We start from the raw sequence: 24,593 nt of genomic DNA, 5'->3' as shown, positions 1-24,593 counted from the left end.
CACCTGCCACACCCTGGGACCGCCTGGTTTTTTTCAGGCGTTTCCTGGGCCGGGCACTAAATGAGGCGTTAAGGCTGAATGTTCCATCTGGGGCGCTAGCGTAGCATTGCACGATGACTGACATCATCATCTCACTAAAAATGGAGGGCGGGCGGGGCGGTAAGTTTTTGCGCTGGCGCAAACCATAGCCAAATCTTCTGCCTGGGCGGTAAATCCTGGATGCCCGGCATAACGCCCCAAAACAGTATTTAATGCCCTGCCGGGGTGCTAACTAAGGCGCAAATGAGCTGAAAATCCAGCCCCATAACTTTGGCGGAAGTTCAACGTATACCTTGGATAAACAATAAAACAGAATTTCCAACAATCCTTTCGAGGGTGAAGTGTGTGCTTATGTCCAAGGTGGACAAGGAAGAGAAACAAGAGTATTTGGTATGTTTCCTTGCCTGTCCTGGTGAGATCAATGAACTGCTTGCGACAGTCGCCTGCAGTATTGGGAGTGAGAGAGATCGCACTCATTGCCAGTCCGCCTCACACCAGGTGGCACAAGTGAGATTTCTGGCAGCTTTCCTGACACAGACACTTAGCAGTATCTTTCTACGGATGTCAAATTCTTCGAAGAGGTCTTTCAGGCCCGAGTCTGTGAAATTCTGAATGCCAAGCCTTGGTTGTTTGTTCCAATTGTTTCTGTCATAGACATCTTGAAAAGTATTAAAAACAGATTGTTAATACATACAATGAGAGTGAAGTCAATGAGAGCCAAATACTGCTCCTTTTTTATCTGTTTGTCCCACAGTCTGCTGTTAAAATGTTTAAATACTGCACTCTAATTTCCATGCACTCCAGCAAATTACACTCTTGTTGCACGGAATTTACACCAATCTCTACTCCAATGTATGTGCAAATGAGTGACCCAGGTAACTCTCTTGTAAATACATCTCCAGACCATCTGCAGGCGCAAATCAGAATGTAGGCGATACTGGCAAGGTCACATTTAATTACCATTTTTAGTTGCCCTCAGTAGGTGGTGGTGGGCCTTCTGCTTGAACTGCTGCAGTTCTTGTGGTGATGGTGCTCCCATGATAATGTTATATTCATATTGTATCATTACAATAATAACACGCAATATGTTTGCTACAGCTTCATTCCAGACAGTGGTAGGAGAGTAGACATGGCTAATCAGTTTGTAGTTTACTACTGCATTATCCAGGTCACAATGCTCTTTTTTGACATTCTGGTGAATACAACAACAGCTTGCATTTATATAGTGCCTTTAATGTAGAAAAATGTCCCAAGGTGCTTAAGTGCTTTAAGAAAAGCAGCAACATTCAGCAGAGCAAGGGTTGGCAAGATTTTTCAAAACGTATGACATTATCACTGAGAAGTGTAGAGGAACAGAGGTACTTCGGAGTGCATGTCCACAGACCCCTGAAGGTAGCAGGAAGGGTAGATGAGGTGGTTAAGAAGGCATACAGGATACTTGCCTTTATTAGCTGAGGCATAGAATACAAGAGCAGGGAGGTTATGCTTCAATTGTATAAGACACTAGTTAGGCCACAGCTAGAGTACTGTGTTCAATTCTGGTTGCCACATTACAGGAAAGATGTGATTGCACTAGAGATGATACAAAGGAGATCTACGAGGCTGTTTCCTGGATTGGAGAATTTTAGCTATGAGGAATGATTGAATAGGCTGGGGTTGTTTTCTTTGGAACAGAGGAGGCTGAGGGGAGACTTGATTGAGGTGTGTAAAATTATGAGGGGCCTAGATAGAGTGGATAGGAAGGACCTATTTCCCTTAGCAGAGGGACCAAAAACCAGGGTGAATAGATTTAAAGTAAGTGGTAGGAGGGTCAGAGGGGATTTGAGGGCAATTTGTTTCACCCAGAGGGTGGTGGGGGTCTGGAACTCATTGCCTGAAAGGGTGGTAGAGGCATAAACCCTCATAGCATTTAAAAAGTACTTGAATATGCACTGGAAGTGCCATAACCTACAAGACTATGGATCAAGAGCTGGAAAGTGGGATTAGGCTGGATAGCTCTGTGTCAGCCAGCGCAGACATGATGGTCTCCTTCGGTGCTGTAAATTTCTATGATTCTATGATTCCATTCTATCACAATATGTGATGGAATTAACATACAATGCTGTTCATCAGCAACAGAAAAAAATATTATTTGATGAATATGCTAATAATCTACAATTACTGACAAGTTATTATGCATGTGAATGCACAATTTCCAAGGAGTACACATGACAGCTATATCTTATGAAAATCAATGATTTCCCATTCACTCCTAACTGAAGACCAGTTGGGTACTTATCTCCGCGGATATATAGGCGACCTGCTCAAAGCATGGCTTATGACAACTCCATACCTCCCAATAAAGAACCTACCTACAATGACATACTTTTGAGAGCCAAGAACATTAATCAAGCAGATAACTGGCATGCTTAAGCAACTGTACCAATATTTGGAACACATTGAGGTGATGTACAATATTCCCTGGAGAGAGTTAGCAGAATAGTAGTGATACGTTTTATGATGCACAATGTAATTATTGGAAGAGTTAGACATATGTTTGTGTAAGATAAACAGCAACAGACCATGACATTGGAAGAGGAGGAAACAGAAGTTGATGACAAGGAGCTAGCAGATGCTCAGCAGCCACAGTAGGAAGCAGCACAGGTTCTGATTAAGCAGCTGTTTTCCTGTCATCTGCTTTTATGTTTCAGTGAGTGTTTTTTTATGTGTGCAACCATTCCACAGGAAAGAAGAAAGAAAGAACTTGCATTTATATAGCAACTTTCACATCCTCATGGCATCCCAAAGTGCTTCATAGCCAATGAGTTACTTTTGATGTGTCGTCACTGTTCACTCCTTTGGGGGCTTTCTTGCTTTTGGGGCTTCTCCTGTCCAGAAGCTGTTACAAGCAAAGGACTGATGGTAACTTGAGAGCCACATGATTGTTCCTATCCTTTTAGCATAATCCCTTGCAGAGGCCAAGAATTTACATTGGCTACAGCACTCTTTAAAAACACAGAGCATTGTAGAGCTATGAGATCACTGAATCAATCTACCATGGTTCTCTGGAGTCTGTCAAAAACAATTGAAGCTTACAGTTATCTCAACACCATTGGCCGAAGCATTTCTGAGAAATGCTCTAACCGTGCTCAGTGCATCAGTGCCTGAAGTCTCTCCTGCAGAAGCCACTGAAATTGCATGCTGCTCGATGGCAGTCTGCAGAGCAGAGAACTCTTGTTTCACAAGATTACTCAACTGTTTAGTTGAATATGCAGCTGTAGTGAACATGGTTTACAGTATAGCCAGGAAGCCAAATTATTGTTATACCTTTTGTGCACATGAAGCTTCCTCGGAATAGCTGGTCCTTTGTAATTGGAATCATAAAAGAACTCAGCAGGGCTCGTGGTACTGCTATGTCGCCACTCTGCTTCTTCTATACCAGAGGTGGGCAATTATTTGGGCTGGAGGGCCACTTAACAAGTTTTGGTGAGCTGTTGAGGACCGCCCACCAATGTTCCCCATAAGGCGCGTGGCTGCATGGTTGTGCATGGTCCAGAGCAGGCCGTTCCCCAGCTCCTGGTGCTGGGAGAGATACTGCGCATGTGCGGCTGCATAGTGGCCGGCCACGCAGCAAATTTAACGGGACCGCCGCGAAAAAAAGTTAGCGGGAACATTGCATAAACATAAACATTGCATAAACATAAATTCAGATAGTAGTCAGATACTATCTTAAATACACAACATGTATTCGATACTGCTTAGAAATGAATCAAAGATAAAAGTTGAAAATGTTGTGGTATCTTCTGGTCTCTGAGCTGTGAAATAGAACTGTACCCTCTTTAGAGGCTGTATCAGCATCAATTTCCCACCTCAGTCATCTTTATGTCCCTCTGCAAAGATTACTAATGCGTCCCAATTGTTGCCAGATGAGAACTCCCCTGCCGTTGTACTCTGCATACCAGGAGAGGAAAGATGCAGCACCGGTCACTTTCTTCGGTAAAAGTGTTGTGGAGATAAGCAGCCAACAATAGACTCCAAATGGATAGGGCATAGTCCAGTTCACAGTGCATTCTGGGTACAGACATCTGCCATTGGTCCCCAAAATCACAGAACGGATCCTTTTAAGATCTGGCCAGGGAGAATCGCTTTTGCCAAATATTAATTTGAATGAAGTATTATTGTTTTTTCCTTGGTTGCAGTTCGGGTCTGTCTCTGACCCATGAGAAGTGAAAGTGGATAGACGAATGTGCAGCTCAAACTCCAGTTCGCATTCTATTTCTGTCCCATCCAGCGGGCCGGATAGAATGACTTGGCGGGCCAGATATGGCCCACGGGACGTATTTTGTCCACCACTGTTCTACACCCATCAAAAGTGAGTTATTGGCCTGGATTTTGCGGTAATAATAATGGTGATGCTATCAATAATAATGGTGAGGCAAGCAATTAGGAAGACAAATGGTGTGTTAGCCTTTATTGCAAGGGGCTTGAAGAATAAGGTAAGCAAGTCTTGCTGGAATTATTTAGGGCTTTGGTGAGACCACACCTGGAATACTGTGTACAGTTTTGGTCTCCTTACCTAAGGAAGGTTATACTTGCATTAGAGGGGGTACAGTGAAGGTTCACTAGATCAATTCCTGGGATGAGAGGGCAGTCCCATGAGGAGAGATTGAGTCGAATGGGCCTATATTCTCTGGAGTTTAGAAGAATCGGAGGTGATCTCAATGAAATGTATAACATTCTTAGAGGCTTGCGAGGATAGGTGCTGAGAGGCTGTTTCCCTGGCTGGAGAGTCTAGAACTAGGGGTTATTGTCTCAGGATAAGGAGTTGGCCATTTAGGACTGAGATGAGAAATGTCTTCACTCATAGAATTGTGAATCTTTTGGAATTCTCTAACCCAGAGAGCTGTTGTTGGGTATATTCAAGACTGAGATTAATAGTTTTTTTGGCACTAAGGGAATCAAGGGATATAAGGCGTGAAAGTGGAGTTGATATAGAAGTTCAGCCATGATCTCATTGAATGGTGGAGCAGGCTCGAGGGGCTGTATTGCCCCTATTTCTTACACTGCTCCTATTTCTTATGTTCTTATCAATATTCACTGTTATTACGGGGAAATTGGACAGCAACTTCTGGTGTCCGCACAAGCGCGGTTAAACGTGGAAATACGGAAGTTGCTGTCAGAGATACCCACTCCTCCACAGGGTGCGCTGTTGCAGTCTTCGCTGATAATTATTTCAATGCTGAGTCTATTAGCACATTCATCGAATAATTTATATTTACTGCTTTATTCTTCCAGGTTTGGACTCTGCATTTATCAGTGAAGATTCTTCAGTCTGATTGGTTGAAGAACCTTGCTGTTGCTTGGCCTGCTCACAGATGCCACAGATGCCCTGTACAGGGCACCGTGGTGGAAATCTATGCTGAGAAGCCCACAAGAACTCTGTGGGCAGCTGTCAGCGAGGTGAATAGCGGGCAGCGTTCCTTGGCCACTGACAATAAAATCCAAGCCATTGTGCGCTTCTTTTTCGAAGTCATTAAAATCTGCTTCCAGAAATTATTTTGCACTTTACACTTCTCCAATTTTTTGTCACAAAGCGCTCACTGCATATTACAAAACTATGGAAACTTTGCCCATGTCAAAAGGTTTCCTCCCTTTTAAAAGTTGTTGACTCACTGTATTCCCTCCCTCTCCCCAGACAATTACATGCTTCCCTGTATTCATTACACATGTTAGAGAGCCTCTTAATATTAGGAGAGGCCAGACTTGTAAAATGCCCTCTGTTCTCAGTCTGAGCCTGCCCACAGTTAAGTTGGTTCCGGGTCTAATTTTGGTAGGACCGCTAAGTTAAGGCTTACGTATCGTAGGCAGTTTTAGGCCTTAAGCACAGCTTACCTCAATGTACAGTACCTTGCCTATATTATATTTGAGAACTGACAGTGCACTGTATTTGTCAGCTGAGTGTGTGGATAATTATATTCACTCTTTAGACTTTCTTAGTTGCATCATTCTAGGTTTTTTAATTTCACTTTGCATATTATTTCCCTTTGTACCATATTGCATTTGTAGCAAGTTACTATCTCAATTCAAGTTAAGTATACTAAAGCACTTTAGCAAATTCAACCAAATCTCTAACTTACTTTGATTGGCACCTGTATCTACCTACATATAGCAACCTCCAGCCATAGCATTTAATCATGTTCATTCACATTTCTCACATTGGCACTTTTCTTCAAGCGTGACACCTTCTCCTGAATATCTTTCCAGCTTCTCCTGGTCTACGACCTTGCATTGATCTCCTACGTGATGGTCTGCAATGCTTCCTTTACCCTCTGTACATTAGACACTTGCCATTCTTCCCCGTAGACAACACTTTGCACAACACGCATGCTGGCTTCTATGATCAGTAGATCTTGATCTGAAAATCTTGGTTTAAGCCATCTGTCTTGATTTCTCAATGAGTCATTGCATATTTCACAGGTCAGGTGGTACACAGTGTACTATTTATATCTATTAAGTGACTACAGATACTTTCTGATGGGCTGCTCAATTGTATTCGACTTTTACCACTCCAGCTTCCGTAAAGTAAATAACCATGTGTGTTCCTTTGAGTGTATATATGTTTCATGCATTGATTGCATAAAGAATAATTTCTCCTCCCCCTCCCCCTTGTGTAACAAGGTAATACACAAATTATTGCAAAATTGCACTGATGAATTGTTTTAATGGTATTAAGCCTACTGCTGTTTAAAGAGGCAATGGCAGCAGTGAAGGAAGGAACACAGGTGAACAGCAGCAATGGCAGAGAGGGCAAAAAGAACAGCCTTCAACTTACATAGGCCTGGAATTTCTGGTCAGTGGCGAAGCAAAGACAATCATTGCTGACCCCAAAGAAAGCTTGCCACAGCAATCTCGTGATTTCTGTGGCGAGAAGTTTGCCTTTTTCGACGCGCAAGTAATTTCAGTGCAGTATAGCGGGGATCCCCTAGCATGATCTGCTGTGACGTCAATAAGCTAACTAAGCAGCCAATCGCATTGCAGGATTCTCACAGATAGGGAAGCAGGAAATGAGAAATTAGAACCTGATTTTATCCTGACTTTTTAAAAATGTTACAGGAAGCAAAACAAAGATTTGGGTTCTCATATGGGGATAAGGTAGAATCTGAAATATCATGAACAAACTTAAAAAAAAAATGTAAGTATCTAAAAGTTGTAATTTTTATTAAATTGGAGAAATTTGACATTCCACAATATTAAAATTAGATTTTCAAAGCCACAATGTTTAGCAATCAATACGCTGCTAAAACCTCAGTTACACCTAATCTAACAAGGTCTAACATTTATTGGGGTATTTGCAATATTACCAAGGAAAAGCCCAAATTTTCATTCGTTTCACTAATTATACTGATTTCAAGCTACTGGTGGGGCGGGGGGGCACAGAGCAGCCAGTGTTAGAGCCATGAATGACTGACCATAACTTGAGGATTTCCACATTTAGATGTGCATGCGCTACATTCTGAAGTTGCGGTCAGTTTCGAAGGAGTAATAATGGCGAATGCTGTTAGTTCACGTTATTACCCACTGAAAATTCCGGCCCATACAGTTACATTGGGCTCTATTTTCGCCACCATTGGGCGCCGTTTTTTTGGCGTCAGCTGATTTTTTTGGAGCAATCATGATTTTGCAATTTTCCGCAAAGTTTGCACGCTGGCAGCGACTGTCAGCGCTGTTTTTTTGAGCGCAAAATTTTTGGACACAGGTCTAGTTGAAAACTGATTTCCACACCATTTTTGGCCCTTTAACCGATTTTTGCCAACAACGATTTTTTTCAGGACAGCACACAGTGGCCTTAAATACCGATCAGAAAAACCCTTCGTCAACTTAAGGAAACCGGCACTGAGCATATTTCTGAGTTTTTGGAGCGAGGGAAGAAGACAATTTAAAACACAAATTCATGATGATTTTTGCAGAGGGAACTCGGAAAATAACTTGGAAAGTTAATTTTGCCCACAGAATATTTTTGAGAATGGACAAATTGCGATTCCACCCCACCACATCACTGAATCTCTGCTCACGGGGCTCCGGGCACGGGTCGGAGGACTGCTGGACGGCCACAGGATCGCTCCCTCGGCCAGACACGAGCACAGGAGCTCGGCACTTGGATTCCACCCCCGGGGCTCAGCTTGTAAAGAAGCCCGGCGGGGGGGTGGGGGGCGGGTGGAATCCAAGCGCTGAGCTCCTGTGTTTCTGTCCGGCCGAGGGAGCGATCTTGCTGGCATGCACTCTGAACTGTGCATTGGAGATGGCACAACATAGCAGCAAACATAGAAATTTTGGCACAAGCTATAATTAAAATGCCATAAATGCATCGCATCTCCATAGAGACAGAGCTTAGTGTTGCGAATATGCACAGACCAGGGTGTGGTCCATTTTGCTAGGGCGTCACCCAGCAAAGGTATGTGTGCTGAGCTTCAGTACGTCTCATAATAATAAGAACAAAGTTAAGAATAATAATTATGGGTGCAGATTTTACTATGCCTCATGTAGTAAGGTTGGTTTACATGCATGGCATATGGAGGCAACGGCTACAATGACGCCGTCGTCGCACAAACCAGATCACTCAGACATTAATGGGGAGGAGGCCATACCCTGATCGAATCTACAAGGGGAGGAGGCCATACCCTGATCGAATCTACAAGGACAGGCGCTCATACCTACACCTGAGTGAGGCAGACTGCATTCGCATGCTGCGATTTGGAAAGGAGATCATGACCAAGATCTGCCAGCTAATGAGGTCAGTCATACAGACAAGAAGTGTCAGGAGGACTGCCCTACCTGTGGAAGTGAAGGTCACTGCAGCACTTGCCTTCTATGCTTCTGGCTCATTTCAAGCAGCAACTGGGGACATGTGCTGCATCTCGCAGCATGCCACACATTGCTGCATTCGTCAGGTGCCTGCTGCACCATATGCCAAAAAGGGACCAGTTCATCAATTTCCAGGCAATGTGAGACAGTGCTGTGGGGTTCTCCAGAATTGCTGGTTTCCCAAAGGTACAGGGTGCAATCGACTGTACCCACATCACCTTGAGAGCACCTTTAAACGACTCTGAGGTTTATCGCAACAGGAAAGGGTTCCATTCCCTAAATGTGCACGTCGTCTGCCACAATTTGCATTTGATCATGGTAGTGGATGCCAAATACCCAGGTAGCATCCATGATGCTTTCATCCTACGTGTTATATCTACCATGTTTCAGGAACTGCCAGAAGGGCACAGCTGGTTGCTCGGGGACAAAGGGTACGGGCTCGCCACCTGGCTTATGACCCCCCCCCCCCCTATGCAATCCCCGCATTGAGCCAGAGCGTTGGTACAATATGTTGCACATAATGACATAACATCATAGAGTGGACAATTGACATACTGAAGCAGTGTTTCCAATGCCTGGACCACTCTGGAGGCTACCTGCAATATGCCCCTCACCACGTTGGTCAGTTCACTGTCATGTGCTGCATGCTGCACAACTTGGCCATCATGAGGGGCCAGGCCCTGGACATTGAAGATCATCCTGAGGGGAGGAGGGGGTGGGGAGGAAAAGGAGGATGAGGAGGCTCACAACGAGGTCGAGGAGGAGAAGGGCCAGCAGCACCAGCAGGAGGACGAGGAGGACCAGCAGCAGGAGGAGGAGGACGAACCCATACCACCACCTCAGCCCGCATGACAACGGCGGAGGAGACGGCCTCGTGCACCTATAGCCATAGCTAGAGACTTGCGTCAGCAGCTAATCCGTAATCACTTTGCTGCCTGAAGGCTAAACGACCTGATAGTGTTGAACCTGTTAGTGTCAAAAAATAATGTACATCATATGTACATAATGCTGTGTTGGTTTATATTGCTTTCATTCAAAAAATAATGTACAGGATAATGTATGTAATGTTTTGTTGGTTTATATTGGTTTCAGTCAAAAAATAATGTGTTGGTTTATGTTGCTTTAATTTAAAAAATAATGTGCAGGATTCTGCTTAACTTTAAAAAATAATTAGGCTTATTAAACATTTGTACCATTTTACTTAACTTTAATTCAAATGATTGTATCAAACTTTAAACTTTTCAATGAAGAAAACAACAAGTAGCAGCAACAAACAAACAAACAAACTCTAGCTGCAGCCATCTCTCCTCCCCCTTAGTCAAAGACCTTAGCTCTGTGCGCCCCTCTTGCCCCTGTTGTTGCCTCTACCCTTACCCGTGCCCGTAGTCACAGATGTCTTCTTCCTCATCATGACCCCAAGATTTTTTCTGCTTTGTGCGTGAAGACGCATTTGTTGTTGTTGGGGTTGGACAGGGACAGACCTAGCAGATATCATTGTGGAAGGCCCGGGTTCATCGTCAGACTCTTCTTCAGCCTGTGGATGAACCCCTGGCAAACTACCTGACTTTGGTCTGGGGATTGGAAAGTGAGTGTCAGCAATTGATGCAGCCAATTGCTGTTGGGCAATGACAGCCTAGGTGTGTCCACTTATTGCAGCAGCTATCTCCGACATTCCCTCCCTAATCTCCGACATCCCCTCCCTCATCTGTCCCGACACTGCTCCCATTCCTCCAGACAGTGTTGCTACTTCTACTTAAAGTCCCCCTAATTCTACCTTCACCCATCCATGGTGGCCAGGAGCGATCTGGTTAGCTCAATGCTCTCCCTACTCATTTCCTTGATCTGTCCTATGTCCCATGCATCCTGCATTTCAGATTGAATTCTCCTTCCCACCTCCTCGGCCTTCTCCTCAGCTTGCTGCAACCCACTGGAACCCGCTGCCTCAGACTCGATCCATGAAATGTTGCATTGGCTGTATCACTCAGCAAAGAGCTTGGCATCCTCAGGGGGTTCACTGGCTCCAGTTGCAATGTGACCATCGCATCATTGGGGTCTTCCTGCTACCCTTCATTGTCCAGCTCATTCTCGTCCTGAAGTTGATGAAGAATTTCTCGACTGATGGCTTCCTGATCTTCTGCTTTAGCTTCCATCTCTTCCTGATGTTCAACATTTGCAAAATATAACAGAGCATTTGGTTAGCAGCAGGAGAGGGGGCAGAGGGGACAGGGTAACATGAGTACACGGCAGGGCTTACCCTGTGTTGGTAACCTGGGCCCAGCTTCCACATTGGTGTTTGATCTTCTTGTTGTGTCCTTGGATGCTCGAATAACGACTCCACGAGGCAATGTGTTGTACTTGAACTGTAGTGACCTTAGTCCTTTATTAGTTAACTCCAGAGTAAGGATCACACCTGGTGGTCTGCCTTTTATACTAGGTCAGGCACACCTGTACAGGTAACCTGTACAAGTCTCCCACTGCTGTGCCCTCTGGTGGCACACCTTGTGATAGTACCAACGGTAGCCATGTAGGATACATGACATCACTCTCCCCCAAGCCTTTAGTGCAAATCGCCACTGCATTGACTGTGCTCTGGGCTTAGCTCTATCTACTTGACCCTTGGCGGGTCGTTTCAATCTTGGGTGAGTGGTTGGTGCAGTAGAGTGCTGGTGGTTGCTGTCTGTGTGTGTCTCTGACCACTCCATTCTCCCCCTCTCACATATAGGTTATGCTGGAGGCTCAGTGCATTCATATACATTCAAGTTCAGGGAGACAAGTTTGTATTCATTTGTGGTTTAGTTGTGAGACCGGTACGCCAGCTTGGTGAGATACATTATCGATGCGTGCTTGGGATCGGTGACTGGTGCGCAAGAACAAGCTAGTTCCAGAACTAGTGGATGGTGTCCAGGCAGTCTGGTGGTGGCAGGGTGCCCAGTGCTGGCAGTGGGAACCCAGTTTTCTCGAGTTGCCTGCTCTTGGGGCTGTTGCCGTGCTTCCTAGCGTCGGGCAGGTTCACAGATGCCTGTGACCTCCCTGTCCTTTCTTTACGCCCTGGGTCGCTGCTGCTCCCTGAGGGGCTGTCATCTAGCAGTGCACAGGGAACTGCTGACTCGCTAGCCTGCCGTTGTTTGGTTTGGGATTCTGGCTGGTCCTGGTCCCCTTTGGGAGGACTGCAGCGAGTGACTCTTCGTTTCTGCGTATGGCCTTGGTGGCGATGGGGTTTGGGGGCTGAGCCTAAGCATAGTTTGCTCTTTCAGGCTCTTGGCAGTTGGTACCATCGGGTGCCTGAGAGTTGGAGCCGATCGGGGGCAGGGTATCAATACCGCTGTCATTGCCCTCCTGAGATGGCTTGCTCTGCAGCTCGTGTGTATTGGCTGCTTGTGGCCAGACTCTAGGGATGCAGCTACAGCATTGGGTAGCTCACTGGACCTGTGTGCTCCCGATGGATGTCTGCCCGCTGCATTGGCTGCGTGCAGTTGAAATCATACATCGCACAACTTTTCATTACTTATTGTGGATGCTCTGTAGCTCCGATTCCTCGCTGGTTGCATGTACACAATTCTGAGCATCAATTACACATTTTACATGATCGCATGACTGTTCCTTGCTTATTGCATGTACACAACTCTGATCATCAGTTACACATTTTATCTCTAACTTACAGTTGCTATTACATTGCTTGAATGTGTAGAACTGTCCTTTTAATTGTAGTGGGTTGCAGGCCTCCTTTAATAGAGCCGTGCTTTCTTTACCCCAATCTTCTTCTCCGTTTGGTGCCACGTGTTGCTCCATCAACGCTGCACTTTGTGGTCTGGCCACAGCCATCTTTTTCTTCAGCGCATCACCTCGTGGTTTGGACGCCATCTTTTCTCCATCCACGATGTCGACTGCGCTGATCCTCTTCTCCCCGGGTTCTGCCACCGAAGCTGGGAAGTCGCCTTTGGATCCGATTTTCTTCCTCCAAAGTCCTACCACTGGAGCCTGGAAGGTGTGTTCAGGTTGTCTCAGCTGGATCATCTCCACACAGTCGTGCTGAGCAATCTGTGCCTCGGGTGCTGTGCTGGTCTGCTCTCTGGTGCCGGGTCCAACCTCAAGTGCAGGCTTGCTGTGCCTCTGAACAAGGAGGACGACGATCGCTGGAGGGGTGAAGTCTTCCCACTTCCAATGGATCTCCATCCACCTTCTTCTGAGCAGCGTTGGTCCATCATCTGCAACAATCCACAGAGGTAACTTGTGCACCGTGCCATCATGGAGTACCTTTAATTGTACTACCAACGACTGGGATAAGTTCATCGGTGTAGGTGCGCAGCTTTGCCTGAACAGGGACCAACTTGGTTGTCCCATAGCCTCTCAAAGGCTTCTTGATTCACTACTGACTGGCTTGCCCCTGTGTCCACTTCCATGAAGACTGGAACGCCATCTATCTCGACATCCATCCTCGACGGAGAACAGTCAGTGGTGCAGGTAAACATGCCATACACCTCATCGTGGGGCTGAGCTGCCTCTCTGCCTATTGTTTCATTATCTGTGCTGGATTCATGGCCATCTGCAGACTCTTCAGCGACACAGTGAGTCATATTTCTCTTACACATTCGCTGGAGGTGGCCCTTTGTGCAGCAGCCCTTGCATACATAGTCTTTAAAGCGGCAGTGGTGAGCCATGTGATTCCCTCCACAACACAAGTATACAGCCACTCGATTAGCTCCTCTCGGGACTCGAGTCCTGAGTTAAGGGACTCGGTAGCCTGTTCTCTCTCCCCTGAGAGGGTTCCCGTTTTACAGTCCAGCCTCTAAAAGGCGCCACTTGGTGCACAGTACCTGCCGGGTTTGAGTCCTGAGGGTGAGTCATCTGCCTAGAGCCGCAGGTCGAGGTCGTGAATGCCTGGCTCACAGAGATGGCCTTCTGCAGTGTGACTGTGGTATCCGCTGACAGTAGCTTATGAAGAAGGCCCTCATGGCCGATTCCAATGACAAACATGTCCCGCAGCGCTTCGTTGAGGTGGTTGCTGAAATCACATGGTGCCACCAGCCTCCTAAGGTCTGCGACATATTTTGCGATTTCCTGGCCTTCCGGCTGTCGGTAGGTGTAGAACCGGTGTCTGGCTGTGAGGATGCTCTCCTTGGGCTTGAGTTGCTCATGAATCAGTGTTACGAGCTCCTCGTACGTCTTGGTTATTGTCTTCGCTGGTGCCAGCAAGTCCCTGACGAAGCCATAGACGGTGGGCCCACAACTGGTTAGCAGGATAACTCTGCGCTTATCAGCCAGTGTGGCCGGGTCGTCTCCTGCCAGGTTGCTTGCTATGAAGAAATGGTCGAGCCTCTCCACTAAGGCATCCCAATCATCACCATCGGCAAACTGCTGCAACATACCGAGGGTAGCCATTTTCGCGTGAAAGTCCGTAACCTTGTCGCCAATTGTTACCTGTCCTTGAATGCTCTAGTGACGACTCCACGAGGCTATGTGTTGTACTTGAACTGTAGTGACCTTAATCCTTTATTTGTTAACTCCAGAGTGAGGATCACACCTGGTGGCCTGACTTTTATACTAGGCCAGGCACACCTATACAAGTAACCTACAAGTCTCCCACTGCTGTTCCCCCTGGTGGCACACCTTGTGATAGTACCAACAGTAGCCATGTAGGATACATGACACTTCTCTTGTGAGATTTAATCATATCAGCGATCCTCTGTTCCACAGCTGTTAATTGCAGCCTACTTGGCTCACCTCCTTCAGTTTTTGACCTTTTTCAGTTGATCTGTGACACCTTCCTCTGCAAAGATGAAAATAGAACTTTTTAAAGAGAGGTCCTTCTGCTGCGGGGACCACACGCACAAACACACACACACATCAGTCACATTTACAAATATAATTGCAGTGCATAAATGCTTGCAGTAACTGCTTGACCATGGTCCTGCCACTTCTTTTTAACCTGCGTGCCACTTCTCAGGGTCATGGCCACTGCATTGAACTCTTCTGCAACTTGTTCCCAAAGGTTTGCTCGTAGAGAGGGTTTCAATTACTTTTGTCCCATTCTTCCTTTGTTTTCAAGCACATCCTATCTCCTCTCAATGATGTCCACCAGGGGCTCAATTTCTTCTGCTTGAAATCTCTTGGCCCTTCCTCCTTCCTCTTCTCCTTTTCCTTCTCCTTCCCCTGGATCCATCTTTTGCAGCTAAAATTTAAAAGTCCAGATCCAGCTCCGATCCCAATGTGTTCTCACAAGGTGCTGATCCAGACCAGGAAGTTCACTGTGGATGCGCAGACACACCCATCATGTGGAAAAAGTTTTTTTTTCCGGCGCATGCACACTGATTTTTCGGCACACACTTGAAGCTCCACCTGCAGACTTAACTTCAGGTACCGCAGCCCCAAAATTACATTTTAGTTTGGCGAAAATTGTATTTTCTTTTCGCCACAAACGGGCACAAAAATATCATCCGTACATTCTCATGAGTGCCAAAAATCAGCAAAGAGGAAAATAGAGCCCAGAAACAGGCCATTCCGGCTATGCAAGTGTTTATGCTCCACATGAGCATCCTCTCACCCCTCTTCATCTAACCTTAATTAGCATATTCTGTTCCTTTCTCCCTGATGTGCTTATCTACCTTCCCCTTAAATGCATCCATACTATTTGCCTCAACTATTTCTTGTTTTGCATTCCACATTCTTACCACTCTCTGGGTAGACACGTTTCTCCTGAATTTCCTATTGGATTTATTAGTGGCTATCTTGTATTTATGACCTCTAGATGTGGGCACCGCCACAAGTGGAAACATTTTCTCTACGTATACCCTATCAAACCCTTTTATTATCTATTTGTTAAAGACCTCTATCGGGTCACCTGTCAGCCTTCTCTTTTCCACACAAAAGAGCCCCAGCCTGCTCTGCCTTTCCTGATAAGGATATTCTCTCAGTTCTGGTAACATCCTTGAGAATCTTTTTTGCAACTTCTCCAATATCCTTTTTTCTATATCCTTTTTACAATATCAAGACCACAACTGTGCACAGTACTCCAAGTGTGGTCTAACCAAGGTTTGATACAAGTTTAACATAACTTCTCTGCTTTTCAGTTCTATCCCTTCAGAAATGAATCCGAGTGGTTGGTTTGCTTTCTTTATAGCGTTATTAACTTACGTTTCTACTTTTAGTGATTTGTGCATCTGTACCCCTAGATCCATTTGCTCCTCTAACCCTTTCAGATTAAGCATTATTTGGCTTCCTTATTCTTCCGATCAAAATGCGCCACCTCACACTATAGTGAAATTAATTTGCCAATTACATGCCCATTCTGAAAGTTTATTAATGTCTTCCTGCATTTTGTGACAGTCTTCCTTTGTATTGGCTACACCTTGCAATTTATTGTCCACTGCAAATTTTGAAATTATACTTCCAATTCCAAATCATTAATGTAACTGGTTAACAACAGTGGTCCCAGCATCAATGCTTGTGGAACACACCTTCCCATCTTTTGCCAGTCTGAGTAGCTACATTTGTAGATACACTGGGGCCGAAACTGTCCTCTTTTTGCACCCAGTTAGTGCCGCCGGTAGGCACTGAAGGGGCACAATTGCCTTTTCGCCCAGAGGCGGTGGCGCCTGGAGTGAAATTGCCCGAGATTTTGGAGCCGATTTGGAGTTTGCACTGTGCCCCGTGATTTGCACCCCTGCCGATGACATCATCAGCATACGAGCCGACCCCTCACCGCCCCGCGCTGACCCATTTACGTCCCACAGGGGAAATTGTCCCGCGCAGGCGAGGCTTGCACGGGCCAAGGTCCGCGACGCTTCGAGGGGTGCAGACATCCTCCCTGGGCACCCCTAAAAGGGTAGGCTGCCATTTTTTTCTGTCGGCCCATTTTTCCGTCGGCCCGACAATGGCAGCCCTCATCTCGACCGGCCTGCCATCATGCAGCCTGCCAATCCTCTTTGCATGCCAGGCTGCTGATCCGGTCGACATTACCCCTGGTGGCCTTCAAACAGCCATGCAGAATTCGCAGCGGCCCTTCCCTTTAACTGAAGGGGAGGGGTGGCATGGCGCGTTAGCGCTACACAGAGCAGCTGCTTAGCGCTGACCTGTTCAGTGTGGCACTGACCTCAGCGCCGCGCTGACACCTCGGGAGTGCCCCTCCAACGAGGTGGAGCACCTGAGACAGTGCTCCGCCTCATTTGAGGGGCGCAAAGGCGAATTCCACACCGGGGGCGGGACTTTCGCCCTGGGCGTTAACTGATCTGGGCCCGGTAGGTTAGCGCCCCCGGACGGGCCATGAGGCAATTTTGGCCCCACTGTCTTTTTTCTGTTTTGTAGCCAGCTTGCTCTTCATCCTGCTACCTGTCCCCTGACTCCAGATGTTCTGACCTTAGTCATGAGTCTATCTTATCACAGGCCTTTTAAAAATTCAAATATATTACATCTACTATGTTTTCCTTGTCTACTCTTTGTTACTTCTTAAATTCAATAAGGTTAGTCAAGCATGACTTTTCTTTTCAAATCGGTGCTGCCCATTCTTTATTATATTTTCAGTTTCGACGTTATTTTCTATTCCATCTTTGAGTAAGGATTCCATCATCTTTCCTACCACCAATGTTAAGCTAATTGGTCTGTAGTTCCCTAGACTTGTTCAATCTCCCTTTTAAATGTAGGAATCGCATTAGCTGTCCGCCAATCCTTGGGCAGTATTCTCTTTTCAAATTCTTTTTTTATATTTATGTGATAGCGCCTCTGCTATCTCTTCCGCAACTTCTTTTAATATGCACGGATGAAATCTATACGGACCAGGGGTTTTATCCTCTAAGTTTGATCAAGTTTATCAATTATCTCTCCCCTTTCTATCTTTAATGTCTTTATATCTTTTTGATCTCTTCTTATAAAGTCATGTCTATCTTGTTAGTCTCCCTGGTAAATACTGAGGCACAGTAACTGTTGAATATTTCTGCCATTTCACTGTCATTACCTGAGTTTATCATGTCATATCCCATAGTGGCCCTATCCCTATACTGCTTTTTCTTTTGTTATTCATGTGTCTGCAAAATACTTTACTATTTATTTATATATTCCTCGATAATTTGATTTTGGAGTTCATCTTTTCCTTCCTAATTGTTGTTTTGACTTAGAAACACAGAAACATAGAAATCTAGTATTATTAGTATAGTATTAGGCAGTCCCTCGTATCGAGGATGACTTGCTTCCACACCAAAAAGGGATGAGTTCACAGGTATTTCAATGAGGGACCTGACAATCTAAGTCCTGAACTACATACTAAAGGGTGGAAGATGCCTGTGCATGGATTCTTTTAACGTGGGGTGGCCGTTGCACACCAGCCACGACACGGGCTTGACGGTCTTGATCCAGTGGCAAGGGTTAATCAAGACGACTGAAGACCAAGCTCTGCTGCACGGACCTAGTACGCACACATGCTCCTACTATCCATAAATCGCAGTGTGGGCTGGCCCGTGCTGCTCCTGGGCCCTCAACTCTTCTGGGCCCCGAACCCTCGCCTCTCCTGGGGCCCGATCTCTCACCGCTCCTCCGCCCCGATCTCTCACCGCTCCTCCGCCCCAATCAAAAATGGAGCAGTCAGAAACAGGACATCAATTAGTCTCCTCTTATCTTGGCGACATCAAATATCAATATTAATAACCCTTCAACTAGGCTGGAGTTTAACATCAACAGAAACAAACGGCAACTAACAGAATGAACACAGTTCATTAGGATGTGAATAACAGCAGCAATAACAGCAGAATCCAAACCCTGCACTCACTTGTGAACTCTACAGCGCAGAAGGAGGCCATTTCGCTCCAGCGTGTCTGCGCCGGCCGACAAAGAGCCACAAGGCCCTCGGTCAGCAGCCCTGAAGGTTACATATAAACGTATGTGTAAAGTCCTGTTCCATCAGCACAGATTCACACGAGACATGTAGTGAAGTCAAGGTCACTCTGGACCTGCACCTTTATTTCACAGCTCTGGAATGCTACACTTGCCTGAGACCTGCGCTTATATACCTGTCTCTTGCAAGTGCACCCCTGGTGGTAAGGTATGCTGGTGGTTACAGGTCATATCTTTTTTTTTTATTCGTTGCCAATCTTTCCAATTCTTTGTCAAATCACAAACGCCAGAAGTCACCTTGCACACATCAAGGATCACTCTGCGCCAATGCTGTTAGCCAAAAGGCCTAGAGCCACTGCACCGTTCCTGGAAGTACTGCAATACCAGGTTCGTGCCGTGGAGGTGGATGGGTCAAGCCACCCCACCCACCTCCTATTTCCAAAAAGCATAGGAGAATCACCTTCCTGATCCAGGGAGAACCACGTTGGGGTCATGGTTACTCCCCTGTCAGGTCAGTTACGCATGATCTTAGCCAAAAGGCGTCATATCTTATTACAGTCATGTATAGTATGTTAGGATACAGTTATATATAATAATGTAAGAAACATGACATCACCCTCCCCCATGGTACTCAGTCAGCTTACGGCGCTTTGCCTCAACGATTTCGTGCATGTCTGGGAGGATTAATGAGAGCCTTGTTTTTAAAGTCCTTTTCATCAACAGTTGCGCGGGGGGGATCCCAGTCAATGAGTGCAGACGAGATCTGTATGCCAGCAGCAGTCGCGACAGGCGACCCTGCAGCGTGCGACCTTGGATTTTAAGAATGACTTATTTAATGATTTGCACTGCTCTCTACGCCTGGCCATTGGAGGCCGGCTTGAACGGTGCCGTCTTGACGTGATTTATGCCGTGGTCAATTATAAAGTCTTGGAATTCTGCGCTGGTGAAGCACGGACCATTGTCACTGACCAATGTGTCAGGGATTCCGTGCGTTGCAAACATGGTTGCGAGGCTCTCCACAGTGGTGGAGGTTGTGCTCGAGTTTAAAATGGTGCATTCGATCCACTTTGAAAATGCATCTACAACTACGAGGAACATTTTGCCCATGAATGGGCCCGCATAGTCTACGTGCACCCGCGACCACGGTTTGGTAGGCCAGGGCCAGGGCTCAGTGGAGCATCCCTGGGGGCATTGCTGAGTTGGGCACAAATGGTGCACCTTCGGACGCAGAGCTCCAGGTCCGCGTCAATACCAGGCCACCAGACGTGGGATCTGGCTCTGGCCTTCATGAGAACGATCCCTGGGTGCTTGCGGTGGAGCTCCCGGACAAATGCCTCTCTGCCTCGCAGAGGCATGACTACTCAGCTGCCCCACATCAGGCAGTCTGCTTGTAGTGATAGCTCATGCATGCGCCTGTGAAAGGGTTTTAATTCCTCGGGGCAGGCATCGCGAGCCTCTGCCCAGTCACCGGTTAGGACACATCTTTTTACTGAGGATAACGTGCGGTCGCTGGCCGTCCAGGCTCTGATTTGGCGAGCCGTCATGGGCGAACCTATGGACTCAAAGGCATTGATTGCCATGACTATCTCACAGTCCTGTTCGTCAGACCCTTCCGTGGTCGCCAGGGGTAGCCTGCTGAGCTCGTCGGTACAGTTGTCTGTGCCTTATGGCGTAGTCGTAGGACGCCAGCATGAGTGCCCACCGTTGAATTCGTGCCGAGGCATTGCCGTTTATTGCCTTCTCTTGGATAGGAGGGACATGAGGGGCTTGTGGTCGGTTTCTAACGCGAGCTTAGCCCCGAAAAGATATTGGTGCATCTTTTTGACACCGTACACACGCACGCGAGCGCCTCCTTCTCTACCATTCCGTACCCGCGTTCCGCCCGCGAAAGTGACCTGTAGGCATAAGCTATGGGTTGTAATTTGCCCGCACTATTGACATGTTGCAAAACGCACCCGACCCCATACGCTGACGCATCGCATGTGAGAACTAGCTTTTTACCTGGATCAAAGAAAGTCAAAACACTGTTGGAACACAGAAGGTTGCGTGCCTTATTGAAGGCGCGTTCCTGGGCGTCCCCCCAAAACCAATCGCACCCCTTTCTGAGTAGCACGTGGAGAGGCTCCAGCAGCGTGCTTAAGTTCTGCATAAAGTTCCCAAAGTAATTGAGTAGCCCGAGAAAGGCACGCAGTTCTGAGACATTCCCGGGCCTGGGTGCCAGGCGAATTGCTTCTGTTTTGGACTCTGTTGGGCGGATTCCATCAGCGGCAATCCTTCTGCCCAAAAATTCAACCTCGGGTGCGAGAAACAGGCACTTGGATTTCTTGACTCTTAGGCCTACCAGATCCAACCGCTTTAGTACTTCCTCCAAATTACGGAGATGGGAGTCGGTGTCCCTGCCCGTGATAAGTATGTTGTCTTGAAATACAACCGTCCCCGGGATGGACTTGAGCAGACTCTCCATGTTGCGCTGGAATATGGCAGCTGCTGACGGAATGGGCATCGATTGTACATGAAAAGGCCTCGATGAGTGTTGATGGTGGCGAGTAGCTTGGATTCCTCGGTCAATTCTTGCATCATATACGCAGATGTGAGGTCTAGTTTTGAGAAAAGTTTACCTCCAGCCAATGTGGCAAATAAGTCCTCCGCTCTGGGCAGCGGGTACTGGTCCTGTAGGGAGATTCTGTTTATGGTAGATTTGTAGTCCCCACAGATTTGTACGGATCTATCAGGCTTCATGACTGGGACGATGGGACTTGCCCAGTCGCTAAATTCCACAGGTGATATAATGCCTTCTTGCAGAAGCCTGTCTAGTTTGTGTTCGATCTTTTCCCTCATCACATAGGGTACAGCTCTGGCCTTGTGATGGACCGGTCTAGCATCCTGTGTGATGTAGATTTTGACTTTGGCCCCTTTGAAAGTGTCCACACCTGGCTGAAAGAGTTGTTCAAATCGCTTTATAACTGTTGAGCAGGAGGTCCGTTCCTCTAATGACATGGCATGGACATCATCCCATTTCCAGTTTAGTTTTGCCAGCCAGCTTCTCTCTAGCAGTGCTGGGGAGTCTCCGGGGACAATCCACAGGGGAAGTCGGTTCACTGTCCCTTTGTGTGTGACAGAGAGCATGGTGCTGCCGAGGACTGGTACGATTTCTTTGGTATAAGTCCTTAGTGTGGTGTCGACCCTTGAGAGTTTTGGTCTGTCTCTTTTATGCGGTCACAGTTGTTCAAATTGTTGAGCGCCGATGAGAGATTGACTCGCTCCCATATCAAGCTCCATGTTGACAGATATCCCATTGAGTAGGACCCTCATCATTATAGGAGGCGTCCTGTTGTAGGAGCAGCGGCCATTGATCGTGTTGACCCGCTGTATACCGGTGTCCCGGGTACTGTCCCCACCATCTTCTGGTCCGCTTTCCGACCCATCCGATTCGTATACCAGCCGAGCTGCCGTTTTTTTGCACACGCGGGCCAAATGCCCTGTATATTCACAATTTCTGCAAACAGCCTGCTGAAATTGACATCCCCTTGATGAGTGCCCACCCCCACACCTCCAGCACAGACCTGTTGCATTGTTCAAAGAGTTTCCAAAGAATGAGCTGCGTCTGGCTGATCTCTCTTGAGCTTCTCTCAGTTTGTAGTTGATTGCTCGCATTGTGGGTTGATGAGGTGTGAACGGCCGTTCCTGTGGCCCTTGATGGCTTCTGCCTGCTGTCGAGAACCTGTTCTCCCGGTTTTGTCTGTGTGTGGGGGTAGCAGCTTGTTAGTGCTATGAACTTCTTGTTCCAATATTTCATTCGTTGTCGTACCGGCATTGTAAATCAACCTCGTTTCTTCTTCCCTTACCAAGAATGTCTGTGCAACCAGTGCTGCTGCCTCTAAGGTCAGGTTCTTGGTCTCTATGAGCTTTCGGAATATGCCTATTCCTTCAATGAAAAGGTCTCTCAGCATTTCTCTCCTCAGTTCATCGGAGAACTCAAATAAACTAGCCAACCTCCAAAGTTCCGCCACGAAGTCGGGTATGCTCTGGCCCACACAGCGTCTGTAGTTGTAGAACCTGTGTCTGGCCATGTGTAGGCTGCTCACTGGCTTCAGGTGGTCTCTTACCAGTGTGCTCAATTCTTCAAACGACTTGCTTGTTGGTTTCTCGGGTGCCAACAGATCCTTCATTAAAGCGTTTGTTTTCGAGCCACAGCTGGTCAAGAGATGGTCTCTTCTCTTCTCTGCCTTATCGTCGCCTAACTAGTCTTTGGTTACAAAGCTTTGCTGGAGCCTTTCTATAAAGTCCTCCCAATTGTCTCCCGCATTGTACTTTTCATCTGATCCGTTGTTCGCCATTCTGTGGATTCTGTAATCCCGTAACCCGTCGCCACTGTAAAGTCCTGTCCCCTCAGTACAGATTCACACGAGGCATGTAGTGAAGTCAAGGTCACTCTGGACCTGCACCTTTATTTCACAGCTCTGGAATGCTGCACTTGCCTGAGACTTGCCCTTATATACCTCTCTCTTGCAAGTGCACCCCTGGTGGTAAGGTATGCTGCTGGTGGTTACAGGTCATATCTTATTACAGTCATGTATAGCATGTTAGGATACAGTTATATATAATAATGTAAGATACATGACAGTATAAACAATGAACAATGGCAGAAAGGTAAAGAGCATCCGGCCCAACCAATCCACACACAACTACGACATCCCTTGCACTATAACATTCTACACTCCACCCCAACTGGAGCCATGCAATCTCCTGGGAGAGGCAAAAAACAGATAAAAATCCAGGCCAATTGGGGAAAAAATCTGGGAAAATTCCTCCTCGACCTATCCAAGCAATCAAAACTAGTCCAGATCACCCTGGCTGTTTTCAATTCCCTGCAGTACTTACCATTGTATCTGCGCCAGCTAACAAGAGGTTATTCAGTCTAATCCCACTTACCAGCTCTCGGTTCGCAACCCTGCAGGTTACGGCACTTCAAATGCCCATCCAAGCACCTTTTAAATGTGGTGAGAGTTTCTGCCTCTACCACCTTTCCAGGCAACGAGTTCCAAATCCCCACAAACCTGTTCGTGAAGAAGCTTCCCTCAAATCCCCTCTGAACCTTCCACAAACCACCTTAAAACTATGCCCCCTCGTAATTGACCCCTCCACCAAGGGAAATAGGCCCTTGCTATCCACTATATCCAGGCCCCTCAAAATTTTATACACCACAATAAGGTCTTCTCTCAGCCTCCTCTGTTCCAATGAGAACAAACCCAGCCTATCCAATTGTCCTCATAGTTAAGATTCTCCATTCCAGGCAGCATTCTAGTAAACCTTCTCTGCATCCTCTCTAGTGCAATTACGTCCTTCCTATAATACAGCGACCAGAGCTGCATGCAGTACTCCAGCCTAACCAGAGTATTATACAATTTAAGCTTAACCTCCCTGCTCTTGCATTCTATGCCTCGGTCAATAAAGGCGAGCATTTCGTATGCCTTCTTAGCCACCTTATCCACCTGACCTGCTACTTTCAGAGATCTGTGGACAAGCACTCCAAGGTCCCTTTGTTCATTTACACTTCTAAGTGGCCTACCGTTTATTGTGTATACCCTTTCCTTATTAGCCCTTCTCAAGTGCATTACCTCACACTTCTCCGAATTAAATTCCATTTGCCAATGTTCTGCCCATCTGACCAGTAAATTGATATCCTCCTGCAGTCCATCACTTTCCTCTTCATTATCAACCACACAGCCAATTTTATAGTGTCATCTGCAAACTTCTTAATCATACTCCCTATATTTAAATATAGATCATTGATGTATACCACAAAAAGCAAGAGACCCAGTACTGAGCCCTGCAGAACTTCACTGGAAACATCCTCCCAGTCAGAAAAACATCCATCAACCATTACCCTTTGT

General features: G+C 46.6%; 1 long non-coding RNA gene and 1 pseudogene across 1 annotated transcript in view; both read right to left on the bottom strand.

The window, feature by feature from the left end:
• Positions 1–370: 370 nt before the first annotated feature.
• Positions 371–24,593, bottom strand: part of LOC139262055 (uncharacterized) — a 48,008-nt gene continuing 23,785 nt past the window's right edge. The window contains exon 3 of the long non-coding RNA XR_011592873.1: positions 371–697. This is a non-coding gene — a long non-coding RNA (uncharacterized lncRNA). The remainder of the gene's footprint in view (positions 698–24,593) is intronic.
• On the bottom strand, positions 19,050–19,252 carry LOC139263654 (U2 spliceosomal RNA; annotated as a pseudogene).

This window comes from Pristiophorus japonicus, chromosome 4, assembly GCF_044704955.1.
Source record: "Pristiophorus japonicus isolate sPriJap1 chromosome 4, sPriJap1.hap1, whole genome shotgun sequence".
In the NCBI taxonomy this organism is placed as follows: domain Eukaryota; kingdom Metazoa; phylum Chordata; class Chondrichthyes; family Pristiophoridae; genus Pristiophorus; species Pristiophorus japonicus.
The sequence above is the reverse complement of the archived record's forward strand: the minus strand, read 5'-3'. Positions and strand labels throughout refer to the sequence as shown.